Raw genomic sequence first — 8596 nt, forward strand, 5'->3', positions numbered from 1 at the left:
ATTCTCATTTCTAGCTATATGGCTAGTAGGCAAGTTGCTTAGCTCCAAAGATCATCATGTATTTAAATCTACTAAGCAATAATGATCCTGACACCCCAATCCTACCTAAAATTTCTATAAAGATTAAATATATTAATATATGTTAATTGCTCAACACAGTATCTGGCATCAAGTAAATGATAGTTATTATTTGATTTTTCCAGAAGCATAATGGAAGTGTCTCACTTATATGTTATCCTCACTGTATATTTCCTATGTGTTTTCAGGAAGATAATAGTGTATCACTTAAGTATTATCCTCATTGTATACTTCCTATGTTTCTTCAGCAATGTAGTATTGGGAAAAAGCACTGTACAATTTTTTAGTATTTTGAATGTTGTCAGCCAAAAAAGATACCAATGTATTGGATTACTAATACAAAAATGTTGACATACCATAAATATATTTCAATAATACCTCAAAAACAAGGATGTTTCCAGTCTTTACTGAGTACTTGATTGCCTCAGTTAAATAAATTTGAACTGAAATGACTTTACTGCAACTAGAAAATGATTAGCCACAATTATCTCAAAATATACCGCCTATATTGCATGCTCTCAGTTATTCTGTTTTTTCTCATTACAATTTAATTGCCTTGGAACATAAAACCTTATTTAAAATGCAGAAAATGCATAATGAAATATGGATCTCAAAGAGAAGGCTAAGAAGATGCGTTTTATATATTTAAGACCTGTACCCCACTGATCTCAGCAGGTGAAATGTATCCAGAGATGCCTTAAAAGGCCTTACTCTACTAAATTGTATCTTTGAATTATTACATGAACCTAAGAGAAAATTTGAAAAATTGTCAGAGCAAAACCCCCAGTAACTGTTTATTTAGACACCCCTTACACAAACTGAAAAATGGCTTCATATGAGGCTGCAGCATGAACAAAAGAATGATGAGAGGAATAATTGGGTGAATATTCTGGGAACCATATGGTCTATAGAACCAAGACCAGTCTGCTAGAAAGAGATACTGGATCACAAGGTTGTTTTCTTAGTCTCCCTGAATTTCTCTAAAATCAGGAGTAGATGGTCTAAGGTGACTTCCAATCTAGAACATTACAGTCCAGAAAGCCTAGAGGATAGATGTTAGAATCAGATGGATTTGGGCTGAAATCAAGGCTGTCACTCACTAGCTTTGTGATCTTGGGCAAACTGCCTTAATGCTCTAAGCTTCAAGTTCTCATCTATAAAGTGGATATAAACAATGGCGTTAAAAAAAAACCAACAACAATGGCGTTTATCTCATATGGTACTTGTGAAGACTAAATAAGATAATATAGAGTATACAACAAAATGCTTGTCAGACAAATGGGCTCGTAATTATTATTTTAAAAATATTCTCTCTCCATACATAATAAATCAAGTTTTGATACATACAGTTTTTAGGAAGTAAACATCCCTGGGAGAGGTCAATATGAAAGCCTTTACCATGTAACACCTTATCAAAAATTTAGTAAAACTTGTGTCAGCTGAGATTGTGTGAACTGGGCATCTAAGAGACACCTAGCAAAGAGTGGCAGTGAAGACAAATGGGGCACTGCAAAGAATGGGAGGCCCCAGTGACAACCTTAGTATATTTAACAATTTGCTTGAAGCAAGCCTTGACAACACCCTTAACATTTTCTTCTCTTGCTATATGGCTCACTATAAATGTATCCAATTTGAAGGTCTTACATCTTGGACTACCTGCAGGATCCAAAACACCTGCTGCATCCCTCAGCTGCTGCCAAAAATAAGAAGATGATTCTCTCATCTACACAGACATAGCCTAGACAAAGAGAGGGAGTGCATGGAAGGCTGGTGAACACTCTACCATTTCTAAATATTCCAAATGCAGAAAAGAGAGGGGATTTTAATATGTTATCTGACGCACTGATAGAACATCAAGTGCATTACTTACCAATTATTGTTCAAATATATTTAAAGAAATGTAATATATAAATATAAAACATTAGCAAAATTCAACCTAATCACAACTCTACTTATAGAAAATCAAATGTCTCTAAGTCATGTAAGTTTACCAAATCTCAAAGTATGTTTTTGTTCATTTTCACTTAGAAAATAAATATAGTTTGTATGTCAGCATTAACAGCATATTTGTGGATATGTCTCCTCAAGGAAAGAGAAACAAAAGCAAAAATAAACTATTTGGACTACACCAAAATTAAAAGGTTTTACATAGCAAAGGAAATCACCAACAAAACAAAAAAGCAACCTAGTGAATGGGAGAAGATATTTGCAAATGATAAAACCAAAAAGAGGTTAATGTGTAAAAGATGTAAAGAACCGGAGCAACTTGGACCCCCAAAATAAGCTGAATAGAAAATCAAAAAAGGACCTGAATAAAGATTTTTTTCAAAGACAACACACAAATGGCCAACAGGCAGGTGAAAAGATGCTCACCATCACTCATCATCGGGGAAATGCAAATCAAAACCACAATGAAATACCAACTTACACATGTCAGAATGGCTATAATCAAAAATATAAAAAACATCAAGTATTGATGAGAAGGTGGAAAAAAAGAACACTTGCGCACTGTTGGTAGAAATGTAAATTGGTTCAGCCATTGTGGAAAACAGTAGGAAGATTCCTGAAAAAAATTAAAAATAAAAATACCAATTGATCCAGTAATTCTATGACAGGGTATTTACTAAAACAAAAACACTGATTCAGAAAGAAATGCACCCCTATGTTTACTGCAGAATTATTTACAATAGCTAATATATGGAAACAACCTAAGTGTCCACTGATGGAAGAATGGATAAAGATGTGGTAAATATACACAGTGGAATATTACTCAGCCATTAAAAAGAATGAGGGGGTGCCTAGGTGACTTAGGGTCGTGAATTCAATCCCCGTGTTGGGTTCCACATTAGGTATCCAGCCTACTTAAAAAAAAGAATTAGGTTTTGCCATTTGCAACAAAACAGATGAACCTACAGTATATTATGCTAAGTGAAATAAATCACATGGGAAAAAATACTGCATAATTTTATTTACACGTGGAATCTAAAAATCAAAGCAAATGAACAAAGAAAAAAGCAGACTCTTTATATAAATATAGAGAACAAACTGGTGGCTGTCAGAGGGGAGGTGAATGGAGGAATGGGCAAAATAGATGAGATGGAGAGGTAGAAATTTCAGTTCTAAAATAAGTTATGGAGATGAAAAGTACAGCATAGGGAATACAGTCAATAACATTGGAATAACATTGTATGGTGACAGATGGCAACTACACCTTATTGGGGTATAGAATTGCCCAATGAATAAGTTGTATTTGTGAAACAAATGCAACATGTCAATCATACCTCAAAATTATACTTTAGCAATGAAGAAAAATAATTAAAATATAGAATACTGCAAGTGTTGTAACATATGGAAACAACATAGCTCACTACAAGCAACTCTAAAAGAACTGAGCATATGCATCCATTCATCAGTTAAGTGCTAGGCATAGATCCATTATCAGAATTCACACTAAACAAAGCAGATATAGACTTATTTTAGAATTCTTCTCTAGGTGCAAGCTATGGTCTTAATGAACTGTTGCTCAGATACCGCCTCACCCAGCCGCACTCAACCTTAGCTACATGTTAGTCATTTGAGAATCTTTTAAAAATCTATCCAAACTCAGAGATCCTGATCTAATATTGTATGAGGGATACCTAGGTATAGTTTTGTACTTTTTACTTTGAAATAATTTACAAAATAAAATTTGGAGTACAAAGAAATCCCATGCATCCTTCAGAAATGGCATTCAGTTTTGCGTATAGTCCCAATAATATAATGTGAAATGATCCATACCAGGATGATATGTCACACTTGGCTGCTATAGCTTTTTCTACCTTAAGTCTGGAAGAGTTTCACAGTTCTTTCTCACCTTACTAACTTTCATATTTAATATATACCAGTTTTTTTATGAAATATCGTTCCAGTTGGATTTGTTTCTTGTTTCCTCATGACCATTCAAGCTGTGTGTTTCTGGCAGACAAATTACCAAGTGAGATAATCTCCTCCCTGCAGCCCATCAGATGTACCATGTCAGTATGTTCCAACACTGATGAAAATTTTCACCAGTTGCTGGAAGTCTTGGTTATAATCTGCTAAAATGACCCCCTTCTAAAGCTACTCTTTCCCCATTATAGTTGTAAGCGTTTTGTGAGGAAATGTTTACAGACTACATAACTATTCTGTAACTATGTTACAGACTACATAACTATTTTGTTTGTTATTAAACAAACTACCGTTTTTAGCATCCATTCATGTTCTTTGTTGACCAAATCTTTACTGCAATTGTTTCCAAGTTGTGATCTTCCAATTCTACCATTACTTCCACATTTATTATTTGGCATTCTGTAAATAAAAGCTTTTTCTACTCCAAATTCATATGCTCACTTATTTCACTGTAGACTGCTAGATTTCTATTTTTTCTATTTTAAAATTTTATTTAAATTGCTTAAAAAGGAAGATACTAACATTTTAAAGCTCCTCAGCTAAAAGTAATAACCAGCTGTGCAATGATTAGTATTTTTTTAAATTTTTCACAACCAACTTTGCCTGCATTTGGCTACAATATTATCTTCCCAGATTTACATAGATGAACGAGACCAGATTTCACTAACGTTTACCTTTTGTGATTATTTCCTTTGCATGTTCTCCTATCTGTCTGAATGATCTGGCTGTGGTCAAAGCCTTAAATCATTATATTCTTTGTATAGTTTCCTTTTGACTCCCCACACTTCTTTCTAGTGTAAATGGACTTATTCTTACCCTTAAATCTTTCTCTTTTATTTGTCTCAATAACTTCATTTATAGACCATTTTAGATACTCTTATGAAAGTTAGCAGCCATTTCTTATTTTTGGTTCTCACAAAATACAGCACAATGTTGAACATGGTAAAAGATAAACAACTAATTAAGTAATAAGGTTGAGTAGAAATGCTGATGTGACATTCCATTCTATAGTCTAGTCTGTCTGCTTTATCCTACTCAATTCTGAGTTAAAACAAAGATTCATGGCACTGATATATCTATATATATCTATATCTATATCTATATATATAGCAGCTGTGCAATGATATATATTGTATATATATATAAAAGCTTTTTCTACTCCAAATTGATGTGCTCACTTATTTCTCTGTAGACTGCTAGATTTCTATATATATATTTCTCTATATATGTATTTTTAGTATTATATATATATATATATATTAGTGTTTTAAACCAGGTAGGTGAAGGTAAGTCACAAAGTGAGAAAAGAATGACGACAAAGAGTTTAGTCCAATAATTTTCAAAAGAGAAGTGTTGGAGAACATTAAACTTCACTGTAAGATTTATATTTCACTACTGTTGCTATACATTAAGCAGTTTTAGCTATCTCTGATAGCATGAACCTGCATTTGAGAAGGCAAAGAAACAAACACATTGCCCAAGCAAAGGAATTTGAAATGTCATCATATAAGGGTTAAATCATTTGGCTGGTAACTTTTCCTGAAGTTTACCTAGTGCAGAAAATGTAGGGTGCTCCAATAATCCTTCCTTCTCCATGAAACCTTCACCAAATGATAAAAAGTGGTAATTTCTTCTTATTCTGATTGAACATGTAACTCTCTCTTCACTCATTTCTATATCCTCATCTGCCCATATATAAATTTGCACTATCTTTGGATAGCTCTTCCAATATTTACAAACAAAGAAAGAGAAAGAGAGAGAGATAACCTCATCTCAGCAATTTGGAACTATGTCTAGGGATCATGTTTACTTCATGCAAAATGTTTACAACAGATACATACATACCCCTGGGCATAGAGTTTCAGTACATAGAGTTACTTTGCGACACTAGGGAGAGGTTCAGTGCTCTAACCAAGGAAAGTGGACTATAGCATTTAAATCTCTTCTGGCAAACATAAAATTAGAACTTAAACACACATATGCACACCCACTGGAGGCTTCTCAACAAAAGAAACAAATATATGTTGGTGTTCCTAACCCAGATTCTCTGATTAGATAAATATAGTATGAAGATAATCAAAATTGGTACCGACAGAGGGTAGTAGAGTTCACCTCCCCTTCCCTTCTTGCCAATTCCTCTAGGGTCTTTTTGGCATTTACAGTTAATTTTCTAAGTGTGTAATATGTAAGTTGCATAAATCTATAAAAATATAAATTTATAGTATGTATAATTACATGTATTTTCACATGTTAATGTATACATGTAAAGCATATGCAAATATCTGCTTAAACTTTCTAATAAATTGATTCCATGCTAAGTCTTCTAAAGCATGCACAAAGTACAATGGCGGTAAGCTCTTTGATATAAATCTTGGTGGCGATATTTTGTATGTGACACCAAAACAAAGGCAACAAAAGCAAAAATAAACAAATGGGACTACATGAGACTAAATAGCTTCTGCACACCATAGGAAACCAACAACAAAATGAAAAGGCAACTACTGAATAGGAAAAAATGTTTACAAATCATGTATAAGAAGTTGATATCCAAAATATATGAAAGACCCATATACTTGCAGAGCAAAAAAAAAAAAAAATCTAATCAATAAAATGAGAAGATCTGAAGAGACATTTTTCCATGAAGGACATACAGATGGCCAGCAGACATATAAGATGCTTATCATCACTAATCTTCAGGGAAATGCAAATCAAAACTGGAATGAGAGGTCACTTCACACCTGTTAAAATGGCAATTATCAAAAAGAGAGAAATAACAAACACTAGTGTGGATGGAAAAAAAGGAAATCTTTGTGCACTATTGGTAAAAATGTATATTGGTGCAGCCACTACAGAAGAGAGCATAGAGGTTCCTCAAAAATGTAAAAAGGGAACTACCGTATGATCCAGCCTGTCCACTTCTGGACATTTATCCAAAGAAGTTGAAAACACTATCTAAAAAAATGCACATTGAACTCCATGCTTATTGCAGCATTATTTACAACTGCCTGATTTTTAAGATAGTGAAAAAAGTAAGTTTTTGAGGGGCACAAGGAAAAACAAATTTTCTCTCATCTCAACTTTTCAGAATGGTCTTTAAGTAGCAGGACAAGCAGAGAGGAGGAGGGATAGGATAAAAACTAATCTCAAACTAACACCTTTAGATTATCTCCTATTTCCTATCTGCACCTTCATGGAGCTTAGAATGTTGCTTTTTTTGTTTTTATAAGCCCTAGATTTGGGAGCATGTTCATCTCCTTTTTCTCTTCCTCTTTTAACCTAAGGAAACCATCACCACAGAACATAAAGAGGAATTTTGCCACGTTAATAGATCTGAGAACACTCTCATTAAATGTGGTCACTTAATCCACCCAGGCATATCATTTCTGCAGTTGTGGCAGCCCTGTGACCCTATTTCATCTCCACAACACTTAAATTGCTCAATGATATCAAGACGACTATGTCTCCATAATTCTCTTTTTAGTTGATTCAGGATCATTAAAAGTTCACATTTTCTGGTGTTCATTTTCAAATGCTCAGTTCAGATCTAAACATAAACGAGATGACCAACGTAATTACTGATAATAGTCCATGGTTAAAAAACCAATCAAGAGGGGTGAAGGAAGAAACACACCTAGAGTATGAAGTTGTGATTATCTTTCTATGTTGTTTAAGAAAATCTACTTTTCCTTTCGGCGCTGCGGCTGCAGCCATGAGTATGCTCAGGCCTCAGAAGAGCCTTGCCTGGGAACCCTGGGTGGCGCAGCGGTTTAGCACCTGCCTTTGGCCCAGGGCGCGATCCTGGAGACCCGGGATCGAATCCCACGTCGGGCTCCCGGTGCATGGAGCCTGCTTCTCCCTCTGCCTGTTGTGTCTCTGCCTCTCTCTCTCTCTCTCTGATGACTATCATAAATAAATTAAAAAAAAAAAAAAAAAAGAGGCTTGCTTCCAGTGTCCTCCGCTGTGGCAAAAAGAAGGTCTGGTTGGACCCCAATGAGACCTGAAATCTCCAATGCAAACTCCCGTCAGCAGATACGAAAACTGATCAAAGATGGGCTGATAATCCAGAAGCCTGTGACTGTCCAGTGACTGTCCATTCCCGAGTTCAGTGCCGGAAAAACACTCTGGCCCGCCGGAAGGGCAGGCATATGGGCATTGGTAAGAGAAAAGGTACTGCCAATGCTCGAATGCCTGAGAAGGTAACGTGGATGAGGAGGATGAGAATTCTGCGCAGGCTGCTCAGAAGATACCGTGAATCTAAGAAGATTGACCACCACATGTATCATAGCCTGTACCTGAAAGTGAAGGGACATGTTCAAGAACAAGCAGATTCTCATGGAACACATCCACAAGCTGAAGGTTCGCAAGAAGCTTCTGGCTGACCAGGCTGAGGCCCGCAGATCTAAGGCCAAGGAAGCCAGCAAGCACCGTGAAGAGCGGCTCCAGGCCAAGAAGGAGGAAATCATCAAGACTCTGTCCAAGGAGGAAGAGACCAAGAAATAAAACTCCCTCTCTCTTGTCTGTACATAGTGGCCTCATCATGAATCAGATCAGTTATTCAATAAAACAAACCTTTATCTGCCAAAAAAAAAAA

At 35.5% G+C, this 8596-nt stretch overlaps 1 pseudogene; it reads left to right on the plus strand.

Moving 5' to 3' along the window:
* Positions 1-6349: 6349 nt before the first annotated feature.
* Positions 6350-8596, plus strand: LOC100688300 (annotated as a pseudogene).

The sequence above is a fragment of the Canis lupus genome, chromosome 2 (genome assembly GCF_011100685.1).
Source record: "Canis lupus familiaris isolate Mischka breed German Shepherd chromosome 2, alternate assembly UU_Cfam_GSD_1.0, whole genome shotgun sequence".
In the NCBI taxonomy this organism is placed as follows: Eukaryota; Metazoa; Chordata; class Mammalia; order Carnivora; family Canidae; genus Canis; species Canis lupus.